The sequence below is a fragment of the Ailuropoda melanoleuca genome, chromosome 9 (assembly GCF_002007445.2).
Source record: "Ailuropoda melanoleuca isolate Jingjing chromosome 9, ASM200744v2, whole genome shotgun sequence".
In the NCBI taxonomy this organism is placed as follows: domain Eukaryota; kingdom Metazoa; phylum Chordata; class Mammalia; order Carnivora; family Ursidae; genus Ailuropoda; species Ailuropoda melanoleuca.
Genome location: NC_048226.1, coordinates 43,061,584 through 43,076,622, shown reverse-complemented (window position 1 = coordinate 43,076,622; position 15,039 = coordinate 43,061,584). Strand labels below are relative to the sequence as shown.

At 36.4% G+C, this 15,039-nt stretch overlaps 1 protein-coding gene across 4 annotated transcripts in view; it reads left to right on the top strand.

Moving 5' to 3' along the window:
• The window catches only part of NCOA2 (nuclear receptor coactivator 2), a 286,067-nt gene that overhangs the window by 94,039 nt on the left and 176,989 nt on the right, over positions 1 to 15,039 (top strand). For 2 of the 4 annotated variants that reach the window (XM_034668162.1, XM_019798933.2), the window contains exon 2: positions 2,280 to 2,336. The gene's annotated coding sequence lies outside the window, so the exon portion shown is untranslated. Of the gene's footprint in view, positions 1 to 2,278; positions 2,337 to 15,039 lie in introns of all 4 variants that reach the window. The other 2 variants (XM_034668163.1, XM_034668161.1) reach the window with 1 other exon arrangement.

Below are 15,039 nucleotides of genomic sequence, written 5' to 3'. Positions count from 1 at the left end.
TTTTTTTTTTTTTTTAAGATTTATTTACTTATTTTAGAGAAAGAATGCAGGAGGGGGAGTGAGCAGAGGGAGAGAGTCCCAAGAGAGTCTCAGGCAGACTCCACGCTGAGAGCTGAGCCATCTCCCCACCCTGAGATCATGACCTGAGGCCCAAACCAAGAATCGGATGCTTAAGCGGCCTTAAGGTGCCCCTCAGTGCTGCCTTCTAATAGTGACCCATTGCTTTGTGGAGAGGCGGTTTATCTTTCTAGTTCATACCGTGGAAATGGCCCTAGAAGTAAGAAAGAAGAAGGTGACCTGTATCCCTCTGCCATTTCTTGCAAGTTTCCTGCTTTCCTTGTGTCAGTCTGCTAGGACTAGGGTAGACTTCTTCCCCTCTCCCTCCCTTGAAACGCACTCCTGAAGGAACTTGGTGGAAATTGTCCGGACTGATGGAAGAGTAGAGGGATACTGCTTTGTTTTGGAGTTGTTACTGCCCATCCTACTGGTTCAAATGGCAGAGATTTTCCATTAGTAACTTTTTAAAAAAATTTTTTTTACGATTTTTTAAATTTTTTATTATTTATTTGACAGAGAGAGATAGCCAGCAAGAGAGGGAACACAGGCAGGGGGAGTGGGAGAGGAAGAAGCAGGCTCCCAGCGGAGGAGCCTGACGTGGGGCTCGATTCCAGGACTCCAGCATCACGCCCTGAGCCGAAGGCAGAGGCTTAACGACTGAGGCACCCAGATGCCCCCCATTAGTAACTTCTAAAACATTTTGTAATTCTTTGTTTGTAAGGACTTTATTAATACTTCTTATTTAAAATGTTACACTAAGATATCATTTTGTACTGTGGAAATTATCCACACCTTTATGTCTCATATATCTTTCTTCAGCGTGGATGCATTGGCACTTTCTCCTCATGTCATCTTAGCATGTTAGTGAAAACTTACTGAATAATATAGATGAAGCAGTAATAGTTTAATATCATCACTCCTACTAATAATCACAACTTTTAGCTCTTGATTGTTGCATAGTGTGATGTCCTTGAGCAAAGTAGTTTTTGGTATAGAATTATAATGGGCTTAAGTAGGCCAGCATAATGAATATATTTACCCCAGTAGAGCCTGAAAGAATTGATGACTCCTATTACATAACAGTTTATTGCGCACTCCTCACTGCCACTTGAGAATCCATTCGTTTTACTTACTGTGATAACTTCTTATTTGCATACAGATTTTCTTTTGTTTTTCATGAATCATATCTGACTAATACCCTAGCTGCATTTCATTACATTTGATGATCTCCAGACCGATCAGGTCCTGGTAAAACTCAAAATGGAATTTTTTCTATTTCCCTCCCTTTTAGAACTCTTCAGATTAAAGTAGTAAACATTAATACACAGAAAATAGCATAAGCACATATTTGTTGTTTGTATTCCTCACTGTACATCATGGAAACAAACTTCTTTAGTGCAGTGGAAGTGATTCTTATGTAGATGACAAAAAATGCTACAGGGTCTTTGGAGTTAAACTCTTTGTTCTCAAAGACATACATCCAGAAGAAATTTGTTGAGCAACTGCCCTCATGATTGAAAGTGTTCATTTCTTCGGTATCTACATCTGCTCTTACAAATTGTTAAGATTGTCATATATGTATGTGGTCATATATATATGGTCATATATATACACACATATATAATATAAATAGCATCATTTTTGCATCAGTTTACTCAAGATTTTTTTTGAGATGAATTATTCAGTCACTTTTGAACTTCTTTAAATAATTATGACTTAGATTTTTATTTCAATTTCAAGCCTTTTGATTCCTTATAGGTAAACAATAAATCACAGCAAATTGAGATTGCGATGTGAATTTTATTTGTTTACTCAGCAAATATTTACCATGCACTGTGTTACTGTGTGCTGGGTGCTGGGCTGGTCCTAGAGGGGGCAGTCTGGACAGAGGGATCTTGGGTCTCTGCTTCTTCCCAGCCTTCAGTGCTCCTGACAAGACCTAAGCAGCTACAAGGAAGTGTAGTAAGAATTACGGCAGGAACTCAGAATTTGTACACTAGATACCTCATAATTCACAATGAAATGTGGCCTTACATATTTTACATTTTTTTAACCAAATAGAAGTAATGCAACAAGTCTGCTTCTTGTTTATCATGCAATTTAATGGTGAGATGTTATTAATGAGTTCCTTGTATATAGGTTGTAAAAATCACATCCACTCTAATAGTCCGAGAGGATTCTGCATCTTTTTATTCATGTTTGCTTGTTTGTTTGTATTGCAGATTTCTCTCGGATTTGGCTGCAAATTTATAGATCTTCTGCACTGTGTACAGGCACAGGTGAGTCAAAATTAAGCCTTTCTGTTGGAATATTTGGATTTTTAAGTAAACTCAAATATTTAAAAATTATTTATAGTTTAGCAAAATAATGTATAAACAAAGTGAATATAAATAAGAAACAATGTATATTTGTCAGCATTTCTGTTTTATTATAAAAATTCTGTAGGAATGTGTTAGAAATGAATTTGAAGGTATGGGGCGCCTGGGTAGCGCAGTCGTTAAGCGTCTGCCTTTGGCTCACGACGTGATCCTGGTGTTATGGGATCGAGCCCCACATTGGGCTCCAGCCCCACATTGGGCTCCTCTGCTGGGAGCCTGCTTCTTCCTCTCCCACTCCCCCTGCTTGTGTTCCCTCTCTCGCTGGTTGTCTCTCTGTCAAATAAATAAATAAAATCTTAAAAAAAAAAAAAAAAGAAATGAATTTGAAGGTGAAGTGATCTTATCTATTTATCAGTGTTTACTGTGTATATTTGGGAAGAGTTTACACATACCCATTGGATGAGGTGATTTATAATGTCACAGCCTGGCAAAAAGTTTACATTTCTTTTTGTGTATAAATAAAAGAAGAGCTGCTATCGATTTTGGCAGCAAATGGAGGTAAATGTTTTAAATTTAGTGAGCAGGCTTTTCTTGTCCAGCCAGTCTGAAATAGCTTCTCAGTCACTTCTTAACACACAACCCTGATAGATTTTTATCATGATGTTTATGAACACATGATATATTCTTATTTCTTTATAATCTTCCCAACGAAAGTATAAGCTCCGTGAACATGAAGACTATTTTTGTGTTGGTAAAAAAAACGGTATCCCTGACTTTTAGGATAGCACCTGGTATATAGGAAAGACTGAATAAGTGTTTGTTTCAAGTAATTATGGGGTAGTAAATATTAAGAATTTTATATTCATAGTCATTGAACTTGGCATCTATAAATACAAACTAGAAGTCATTTTTATACTTACTTCTAAATATGAAATTAATTTGTATCAGGTACTTAAAGTATATGGCTCTTAAATGTTCTGAGAAATTCTCTGTGTTGCATATTTTATGTACTAAAGTGTGCTTAATCAGGATAGAATTCAGAGGAATGCTTCCAATTCTGTATTTATTTTGTCAGTACCCTAGAACGTTCTTATAATCAAGTTAATGGACAGACCTAAAGCAGATATGAGAGCTTCTTTCCTCCCTACTGGATTATGCTAACGTATTGGATATGTTTTGTGATATCTTTATAGAGTGAGAGAATTGAAAATCTCTGAAAACCAAATTAAAATTTCCCACTACCTGTCATTGGATACAAAGTTTAACTTCCTTACTTAGTTTTTGGTTTTTAGATTGGGGTTATGTTTTTGTCATTTTCCCACCGTCTATGTTGATGTTTGAATTCATTATTCTAGAGCTATAGGAGGGATGCCTGACTGGCTTAGTTTGGTAGAGCATGCTACTTTTGATCTCTTGATCTCAGTTGTGAGTTCAAGCCCCACATTGGGCATTGAGCTCACTTAAAAAAATAATAATAAAGATAGCTATAGGAATAAGCAGACCACCTACTTCCTTGTGTCCTTGGCAGTTTTCTTTAGATGTTCCAAGTTATTGATTGCTGTTATTGGTTTCTTGGTTTGTTTGTTTGTTTGTTTTTGGTATGTTTTGTTTTTTGATCTGCTTTCTGACCTTTAGGGTTGTTTTTTTTTTTTAAGTAAAATATTATAAATTACTTTATTTCTTATTCACATTTAATTTTATAAGTGCTTGATAATACTAATAACAGCAGATATTACTTATTGCTTCTTACTGTGTGCCAGGCATTATGTAAGTGCTTTTGAGTTATCTTTAGAATAACAGATAAGGCAATTGAAGCTTAGAGAGGTTAAGTGACTTTTCCAAGGTCATATCAAGTGAGCGGCAATTTGCCACTCCAGAGACCTTGATCTTAACCACTCAGCTCTATTTTATGTCTAAATAGCCCTGAATATAAGCATATTTGTGGCAGTAAGTGTAATGTAGGAAAATCATGTTGATAGTGAGGACTTCAAAATTAATTTAAAAGTCAAACATTATTTTGCTTCTGTTTCATTAGCAGGTCCTAACTTTTAACCTTCATTTCAAACTGTGAAACACGACAACTCATTTCAAATTTAATGACTACCTAAACAATTCCACTAAAGTTGGAACTAAAGTTCCACTCGGGCACTTTCATTTTGTGCTGACTTTTGGGGAAGGGGGAGAGGCGCATGGGGGAATGCCACTTGGATTTCTTTTCCATTATAAATGTGGTACACTGTGAATCAGCATTCTTTATCCCTTGAAATACTAGAAATTTTAGTTTACAGGTGGCATTTATAGCTTGGTAGATGAATCATTTTTCTTAGAACAGGTTGTATGAAATGTAGTGACTGTAGAATTACTTAGAACCCTTTTCTTGAAAGGTATAATAATTTATATCTATGGCAAAATATTTTTAATTATTTAAGAAATGGAGTGGCATGGCTTTGAGGTGGAGCAGAGTTGGTTCAAATAGAACTTCAGCTTTCTTTAGTTTCTTTTCAGGGCTGAGAAGGACATATTATTATTATTATTTTTTTAAAGATTTTATTTATTTATTCGACAGAGATAGAGACAGCCAGCGAGAGAGGGAACACAAGCAGGGGGAGTGGGAGAGGAAGAAGCAGGCTCATAGCAGAAGATCCTGATGTGGGGCTCAATCCCATAACGCCGGGATCACGCCCTGAGCCGAAGTCAGACGCTTAACCGCTGTGCCACCCAGGCGCCCCGAGAAGGACATATTATATAAAAATATTTTGAGTCTTACATGTATAATATTGTGGATAAAATGTTCTTGAAGACAGTGTTGTTGAATACATCTTAAAATTTTGCTTTGAGAACTAGAGTAATTATATTTCCTCACGCTTTCCAAAAGGCTTGTGTCTATGAGTACAGATACAAATTTCAGATTTGAGTATATGGAAAGGTATTTCTGTAGCTTGAATTAAAAAGACAAAATTTATTTAACAGACCAAATTGTGCTTTTTAATCTATAGCTACATCAGTATTTCCATTCCAGTCTCACATTTTAAGCATTTTTAAAGTTAGCCAGTAAAATATTCTTAGAATTGATAGTCAAAACAGGAGCAAACATTAGATAAATCTGTTTGACAATATAGCCTTGAAATGTAATTTTCCCTTCACTATGGAAAACTGAACTCAGTGTAGACTCATACGTACTTTGTATTTATTTCTATTTCTTTTTTTTTTTTTTAAGATTTTATTTATTTATTTGACAGAGATAGAGACAGCCAGCGAGAGAGGGAACACAAATAGGGGGAGTGGGAGAGGAAGAAGCAGGCTCATAGTGGAGGAGCCTGATGTGGGGCTTGATCCCATAATGCCGGGATCACGCCCTGAGCCGAAGGCAGACGCTTAACCGCTGTGCCACCCAGGCGCCCCTTTATTTCTATTTCTAAGTCTGTTTTCAGTATGCCAGAAGATTTGGGGCGAGAGAACAGGGTGGGGCATGGGTGGGTGAAGAATTGTTTGCACACAGTAGTTAGAGCCAATCTCTTCGATGCTAATATATGGAGAGAGAAGTTGTCCAAAGTACAATAAAGTGTAATATACTTCTTGTAATACTAGTATACTATGTTGTTGTGTACTAAATACTAAAAATTTTATTAAGCCTGTCAGGACATAAAAGAAATTATGTCCATGTTGGCTATGACATATATTTGTTGGGTTTGGAATGCCCTCTTCATTCATAGATGTGAGATGTGTGATTGGCTGCCTGATTTCACTAAGAGATGTGTAAATTCCTATGAAGACAGGGCAGCTTGATTTGAGTTACAGATCTGAGGCTTTGGGTATTATCCACTGAAAATCGGTATTAATATAAACAAACATTGAGAACATTTAAATATATATATCTTGCTTAGGCAAAATCTGCGGACATTTAATTGTATTGCTACTTTGTGGTGGTTCCTTGAAATGTCAGCATGGTAGGCACTGTGATCTGGAAAATAGCAAATATTTTGACAGTTGGCAAAATGCCCTCAGTCATTTAACTATGGGGGCTGGAATCCTAACCCTAGCCTCCTTGGGTAAGCCGCTGTGCTCCTAGTGAGCGGAGCGGACTGCTGAGCTCAGGCTTACTGGGAGGTCGAAATTGCCTTGCAGTGGGTGTTATTGACAGAAAGCCATCAGTTGGAAACTGTTTGGATGACAGGCCAGTTTTTAAAGCATTTTTACTATTCCACTTTCCTCCTTTTTTATGTACGCACTAGTATAAACAGATTGGCCTAGTTTTCCCCAGAAAACTAAATTCATTCAGCACTCTTAACTCTCCTTTCTCACTCCCCTCCTTCGTTTTACCTTTGGGCCATGACCTGTTCCTTCTGATTCTCCTTCCTTTTGGAAATATTTCTTAATCATTTATATTGTGCTAGACCATGCTAAGTGCTGTGGGAACTAGCACTTTTCATACCCCAAATTATTAAACTGGAAAAGGAATATCACTATAAGCTTAAATCCATATTTCCTTGCTCAGTGTTTTCACACTGAATTTTGGCTTTTTGAATTTTCTTTAAAGAAAAAAAATGAGCATTGATTTCTGAATTATGTGTCTTTTCTTACTAAAAGTCTTAATCTGCCCATGGTAGTAGAGGTTAAGGCACCAGCAATGACAACAAAAAGCTACCTATCAATCTTAAGTAAACGTTTTGTTTGTCTGGCCTTCACAAGGCTTTCAAAGTGCGCTCCGGGGCAGGTACGTACCGCCCCCTCCCCGGGTTGGTGTGTTGTGCTTAGTCAGGTTGAGGTAATCACAGAGTCTAGGCAATCTGTTCAGAACCATATCCTTGCTATTTCTGTAGGTATAGGCAAGCAGAGTGATGTTGATAAGCGTAATGCATTGCTTGAAAAACATACCAGAAATAGGGGGGGACCTGATTTTTCTGGTTCACTTAAATTTTGATATAGCAAAATTTAGAATTGCAGACAGCAATTTATAAAAACATGTTTTTAAATGAAATTCATAAGGCTGTTTCTTAGATTGTAAGAAAGTTGAGTTTCAGTTTAGAGCCATTTTATTGTGAGAATACTTTTTGTTTTAAAGATGTATTTATTTAGATTTGAGAGAGAGAGAGAGAGAGCCCGAGGCGGCACTCCATANAGAGCGCGCGCGGAGCCCGAGGCGGCACTCCATACCAAGACTCCGGGATCATGACCTGAGTGGGAGGCAGACACTTAACTGAGCCACCCACATGTCCCAAGAATCCTTTTTTAAATTGGAAGTTCCTAAGAGTGACTTCTGTTGGTGTAGCTGGTGTTTTTTTGGAAATCATTAAAATTTAAAAGTATTACCAGTCTATACTTGTATAAATCTTTTGAGTTAGCATGTCTTAGGGGAGGTAGCGCCAGAATGGGAATCTTCTGAAAAAGTGGACTCTGCTTTCTCAGCTATGGTTTTCTGACTGTACGATGGGTAGATGTGTGCGTGGAAATGGGGAGAAGTGGTTTATAGATTGTTAGCAAAGTGTGTTTTTCTGTTTTGTTGTTGTTGTTGTTGTTGTTGTTATTGGCCTTCAGATTTCAGTTCAAACCTGTCAGCTCTTACTTATCTGGATAGTAGAGTTGTTAGCTGTAAGGAGAAGATCCCCAGTAAGCAAAATTTCACATAGGTGCTATCATAGTAACTTCAGGAATACATGGCATTTGGTTTTAAGGTAGTATAGCCTTTTTAGCTATGCTATTCACTCTCGCTTTGGAAGGAAAGTGACAGATACACATGTTGTGTTCTAGGTAGGTGTTGAATTTGAGTCTGTTGACCTTGCCAGAATCTGAGGAAGATAAAATAGCAAAGAGATCAGGCTGCTTCCATTGAACACCTCATAGTTTACTTTTGAAGCTCAAATCATTTAATGTTATTCTCCACTGTTTGCAATATCTAGATGTAAAGGATAAATTAAACATTCATTTATGAAATTTTCCAAAGTAGGTTTTCTTTTTTTTTTTTTTCCCTGTGATTCTTTGGCCTTAGGATATAGATGTTTCCATTGAGACTTCTGTGGCTAGCTTAAGACTCAGATAAACTGAGGAAATCCAGAGAAGTTAACAGCAAATTTTGCAGATTGTGATTTTTCACCTACTTCCATGCATTAAGTTGTCTAAGCATTGTTTGCTACCGCATGAATGATTCATGGGTGTCTACGGTCAATGGAAATCTATTTTTTGTCCTAGTTACACCCTGCCTTCCCATCCAAAAAGAGCGAAGGGAGAATAAGATGTATTTTGCACTTAATAATGGCTTAATGGGAATTTAGCCATATATGATACATGTATGTAGTTCACTTTTGAAGGATTTCTTAAATATATGTCTGCATGCAAGTTTGATTTTTGTGGTATCCCAGGCTATAGGATTGTTTGCCTTCACTGCCTTTTTTTTTTCTTTCTGAAGTATTTAAAAGATACTGAATTGGTTTTGAATTGATTAATTTGAAGACTTTGCTTTAACAGTTTTGACTTTTTGGTGCTAGTTACATAAATTTTATAAGCAAAATCATACACTTGACATTTGGTGGCCTTGACCTAAAGGTCTGGAAATTTGCTACCTCTCAATATCACAGAGTTGGAGCATAGTTTTTGTTGTACTTCTTGAGAAGTGAAAAGGACTGAAAAGGCAGAAGTGTCATAAGCCAGGGTGAACTTCAGTGGAAAGATGCATGGGGAAGTTTAAACCTACCAGTGCCTTATATGAGTACCAAGACTTCTGAGTCTTGACTTTAAACTACAAAATAATATCTTCAAAAGAAACAACTGTGTCATAATCATTGAATTGGTGACTTAAATTAGCATAGCGACAGTAGGGGCAAAAGGAAAACAGTTGCTCTCCCAGTTTCTTTCAGTTCTTTGTCATTCAAAGAGTGATTTGATCTAGGGGCGCTTGGCGACTGCCTTAGGCTCAGGTCATGATCCCAGGATCCTGAGATTGAGCCCTTGTTGGGCTCCCTGCTCAGCGGGGAGCCTGCTTCTCCCTCTACCTGTTTCTCCCTCTGTTTGTGCTCTCTCTCTCTCTCTGGCAAATAAAAAAAAAAAAAAAAAAAAGATTTGATCTAGAGTTCTAATTCTTCCTTTTATATGGCAGTTTTATTACAGTCCAGAAGACAAATTTTTGTTTCATAGGTAATAATAAGACAGTGTGAAAATAGACGATAGTTTTGAACGAACGTGTTTTGAAACTGTATTTTTGTTACTTGTGCTATTATATTTGAATAGAACAGAAATGTAAAATTCCTTTGACTTAAATTAAACATATGTTAGACAAATTAGGCTTGTTTCATGAGCGTTATTAATATACAATAATAGATTTTTTATTAACCTAGTGGAATATAGAGTTTTCTTTGCAACTAGATGCTTTGAAACACTTAAGATTTTCTCAAATGTAGACATTAGTTGTTTAATGTTGCTACCACTTCAAAATACACACAAATTTTCATTAAATCTTTATTGTCTTACATGTATGTTATTACTTCTTTGAACTTGTTCACTGACATATTTACATGATATGTCAGGGTCAGGTTCAGACTTTCTCTTTAAGTTATCTTTTGAAAATATAAACCTTTTGTAAAATGCTGCTGTTATTTTTTAAATGTATTTGTATTTTAACATATCCTAAATGCCAGTGCACATTGCTTTAAACCATAATAGATAAACCCTGTTTATCTATTTCCCATCTTATGATTTTTTTCTTCCTTATTTTTAAGAGGAAAAAATAAAAACCAACGAAAAAATCAAAAACCTTTCTCCTTTCACACCATGGTGGCTTATCACCAAAGCTGTTCAACCTCAGAGCCTAATAAAAGCTGTCTGCTGTGCTGGCCACAGTCTCCACAGACATGCTGCCATCCAGTCCTCGAGTCTCTGAGTCCCTGTCCCTCGAGTGTAGGCCTGCCACACCAGGAGCTGTACACTTACTTCTTGACCCTTTGTTATTATTTTAGGGATAGAAAATAAGAGGCATTTATTTATTACTTATTTATTCCAGTACGTTTGGTATCTTTGGCTTATTGTGGTACTTCTCCTTCAGTGTTTCATTTAATTAAGTCATTATTTTTTACTGAGGCCTCTGTTGATTAAGGGTCCTATTTCCTACTAAATTACAAGGCCTGGTTATGAAAATAATATACCTGATCATTTGTTTATATAACACATTGAGGTTTCATGAGGTAGTTAAAGTTTTCACAGTGATTTGAAGCAGAGATAAATATAGGTTACCTTGAGGGATAGAGAGAGAAAAGGAAAAACAAACATTTACTATTCCTTTTGGCAAGACATGTTTCTTGGCCTTTACATGTGTTGTATCAATTTAAACCCTGGATAAATTCTTTGCTTCAGAATGTGAAGTATGTTCTGAGTGTGTCTAAATTCTCTGATTGAAAGGAAACCACTTTCTATTTTCAAAGTATTCAAATTTTATTTCTTAGGCCGTAATGTATATAGTGAAACAATTGTGTCTTTCAACTCATCTGCTTTTAATTGAATCTTGTAACAGTTGCAAAGACGTTTTGTGCCTCTTCCTAGACTAGTTAAGTAGGAAAAATGATTCTGATCTCAAAAAAAGGAAGTTTTGATTAACTGATCCCATCAGATACTGCAAAATGAGCTTTGTCAGAAGAAAATGCTCAAAAGATGTAAATCAAAGATGTGAAGAAAATTGAGTTAGAAATATCCTACTTTATTTTTTCTCATTATATAGAGCAACATGTCAGTTAATGTTTTTTTTTTTGTTTTATTCACAGAACATTTTTAACATTACAGCTGCCTATATATGTACATATAACTTCTGTGTCAGTGTTACTAAATATATAAATTTGTCTTATTTAAAGTAATATCGTTATAGGGGTGCCTGGCTAGCTCAGTTGGCGGAGCACATGATTCTTGGTCTTGGGGTTGTGAGTTTGAGCCCCTCGTTGGATGTGGAGATCATTGAAAAAGAAAATCTTTAAAATAAATAAATTAATTAAATAATATCACTATATTACCAGATATTAATAATCATGATGCAACCCCATACAGGTAGAAACGAGGATATGAACTTAAATAAAGAGGTATATGTTTAAGTCATCTGTTTAATTAAGTGTAGTTTGCTTATATTTAATTACATTTCTTAGTTATAGAACAATCATCAGCGGGGTTTCAGTGTAGAGACATGGATCTGGAAACAAGTGTTATCAATATAGATCCTGTTTCAACCATAGTACGAGTGGAGTAGAAAGTCCTTGGAACTGAAAGATCTTTATAATTGCTAACATGGGTATTGTGCTTATCATGTGCCAGGTAGTGTTCTAAGCTCTTCTCATAATAATCCACATAGTTCTCAAAAGAAATTTATTAAGTAGCTGCTGTTATGTTATCATTTTAGATATGGGGAAACAAAGGCACTGAGAGGTTCAGTTGACTTGCCCAGTGATCCTCACCTGCTTTTATTAGCTAATTAGAGGTGAAATTGGGATTCAAACCTAAGCTGTCATTGGTAGTGTTGTTGTTGTTGTTGTTGTTGTTTAATACCAGCAACTGAGTTTATTTGGGAATAGCAGAGGAATTGCAGCTTGGGAAATGCTTGTTGTAGCAGGCTACATGTGAGTCTTTTGAGGGTTTTAGGTGGGGTGTACTTATATGCAAATGGGGGAAAGTCCAGCTAGAATGCAAAGAGGGGGAAGTCCGGCCAGAGGCCAAGCAGTAAGTTTGTTGAAGATTGGGAGAGATTCTTGGGAGGACATTCATTGGTTAGGAGGTAAGTCTCAGTCTTCTCTAAATCACACATTTAATGGAAATCAGTCCTTGATTCTTAAATTTCCATACCTCTAAGGGCACATGCACAAGATTTTTCCATTTCGTATCCTCAAGTTCCATTTTAAAGATTTTATTTATGGGATGCTTGGGTGGCTTAGTCAGTTAAATATCTGCCTTCGGCTTAGGTCATGATCCCAGGGTCATGGGATCCAGTTCCACATCGTCTCCTTGCTCAGCGGGGAGCCTGCTTCTCCCTCTCTCTGCTTGTGTTCTCTCTCTCTCTCTCTCTCTCTCTCAAATAAATAAATAAATAAAATCTTTTTTTAAAAAAAGGATTTATTCATTTGAGAGAGTACAAGCACAAGTGGGGGGAGGGGTGGGGGGGAGAGGGAGAGAGAGATTCCCAAGCAGAACTGCACTGAGTATGGGCCTGATGTGTGGGGCTTGATCTCACGACCCTGAGATCATGACCTGAGCTGAAACCAAGAGTCAAACACTTAACCAAGCGAGCCACCTAGGTGCCCCCTCAAGTTCCATTTTAGATCAGAATTCTTCCACATTTCCCCTTGTTGATCAAGATCTTTCACAGAAACCATTGCTGATCAACCATGCTGTTTAGGCATTGTTTTCCTTCCCACCCCTCCCCTCTCTTTAATCAAAGACATTATTAGATGGAATACATGTCCCTTGGAGCTGAGGAGGACCATCCTCAGGTGTCTTGTCCCGCAGAGGAGAGAAATGGCAAGTAGATTTTATTGGACTCGTTTGAACAACAGAAAGAATAGGGAATGGAGACTCTTAGTCGTGCTCCTCTAGGATGGTTAACTCAGTGTCTGTGGTGGTCGAGCTTTAGGATAAACACTAACACAGTATTCTTAATACAGTGCACATTGGTAGTGCTTTGCCTATGAAAGTTTGTTCTCTTAAAAAGTAAAGGACAACAGCAAAAAAGATTAGTAATTTCAAAATAAAGTTTCAAACTGACCAGGTATGGGTAAGGAGGTGACCAAGGCTTAGCATTTTATTTGCTGTCCGCTCCCTCCCAGTAGGGCCTGTGGGCTCATATCATTGTGGCAATTAGTGATGCTGAAAGTCCATAAAGTTGCTAAATTGTGTATCAGAAATGATTATTTGACATTAATTAATAGAGGAAAATGCAGTTCACAGAAATGATACTAAGCTGTTCTTGGCTTCAAATACACAGATAATTCATGCAGTGAGATTCGTGTTTACACACAAATCTATTTAATATGGGTTCTTTTGTTTGAAGGATGGAAAAAGGGGCCAACCCAGATTTTTTTTTCATGTTCTTTAAAAATAACTTCCGAACTTTTCCTCAGTTAAAAAATATTAAAAAAGGAATTCCTGAGGTTCCCATAGTAAGCTTATTTAGGACTGTTTCACACAAAGCGAAGAACATTTTCAATTCAAAAGCAAATTTCCAATTTTTATTTAGAAAAAATTATATTTCTTAGAGTGACTAGAGAATCCTTTTGATTACTTTTTAAAAGGTTAATTTATATTGAAGTACAGTTTCTATTTCATGTTTACTCTTAATTTTCCGATAATCGTGGTGTGACCTAAGTGACATAGCATTTGCATTTTACAAAATGTAAAAAAAAAAAATTAGGCCACCCATTTTCTCAGATTTCCTCTAGGTTTTTTTATTTATTTGTAATTTCCTCTAGGAAATTTTACCTGCTCTATAGGATTAGCGTATAGTGTTTTTAGTTGCTTATGAGTTTTTGTGATATAATCATATTTACCATGAATACAAAAAGGTTTTAACTACTTACCACCTCAAATGTACTTTATTCACAGCTGCCATTTCCCTTTTTCTCTTTTCTTGTAAAGCTGTTTTGAAGCATATACATGATGAAGTTATAATTTAAGAAATACTGTCAAGTATGCTTTTAATGTTTTGATAATTCGTGCTGTTTCTTAAATCAGTGGTTAAATTTAGCTCTAAAAATTTTACTTTTGAGTCTTTATACTGTAATTCATGGTTAAGTCTCTAAGTCTTTTAAAAACTTCCATATACTCTAATAACAACTTGACCACATCCTTTCAAAATAAAATGTGGAAATATTATTTTTATATCAGAATATAAGCACATTTTAAACAAGAAGCTTTTCTTGCATACCTACATTCTGCTAGTACTTAATATATATTTAATTTCATTCTATTCTTAATATCAGCTTGGGAGAGAGAAATTATCCCCATTTTATAGATGAAAATACTGAGATTCAGAGAGATTAGTCAAGGTAGATAGTGAGGTATAATTAGCTCTAGAATTTGAACCTGGGACTATATATTTCCCAAATCTAATCTCTCTCTAGAATAATTTAGGCTTCCTCTAGTGGTACAAATGGAACTTCTGATTAGTTTTAAGCCCTGGCTTTTTTTCATTCCCCAGACAACTGACAGAATCTTCCAATTTAGTCTATATTCATTTCTGAAACAGTTTTGTACACACACGTTGGAATATTTTAAGTGTACAGAAACATTTTATTTGAACTTTGTTCTGTATACATCTTACATTGTAGTAAGACAAATGGCGAACATTAAGTTACATAAATGGGGTTACAAAGCAGTGTATTATTGACTGATGTAAAATAACGTACTATAGCAGGTACACAGTGTGGGAAGGGTGGTGGACACTGGGTCCATTGCTCTCTAGCTCTTGACCCTCTTGACCATATGGTTATCCTGCTATTCAGTCTACAACTCTGCTATGTCCTCTAATAAACATTTTTTTAAAAGATTTTATTTATTTGAGAGAGACAGAGAATAGAAGCAGTGGGGAGGGGCAGAGGAAAAGGGAGAAACAGGCTCCCCACTGAGTAGGGAGGCCGATGCCAGACTCAATCCCAGGCCTGAACCGAAGGCAGATGCTTAACCGACTGACCCACCCATGGGTACAACT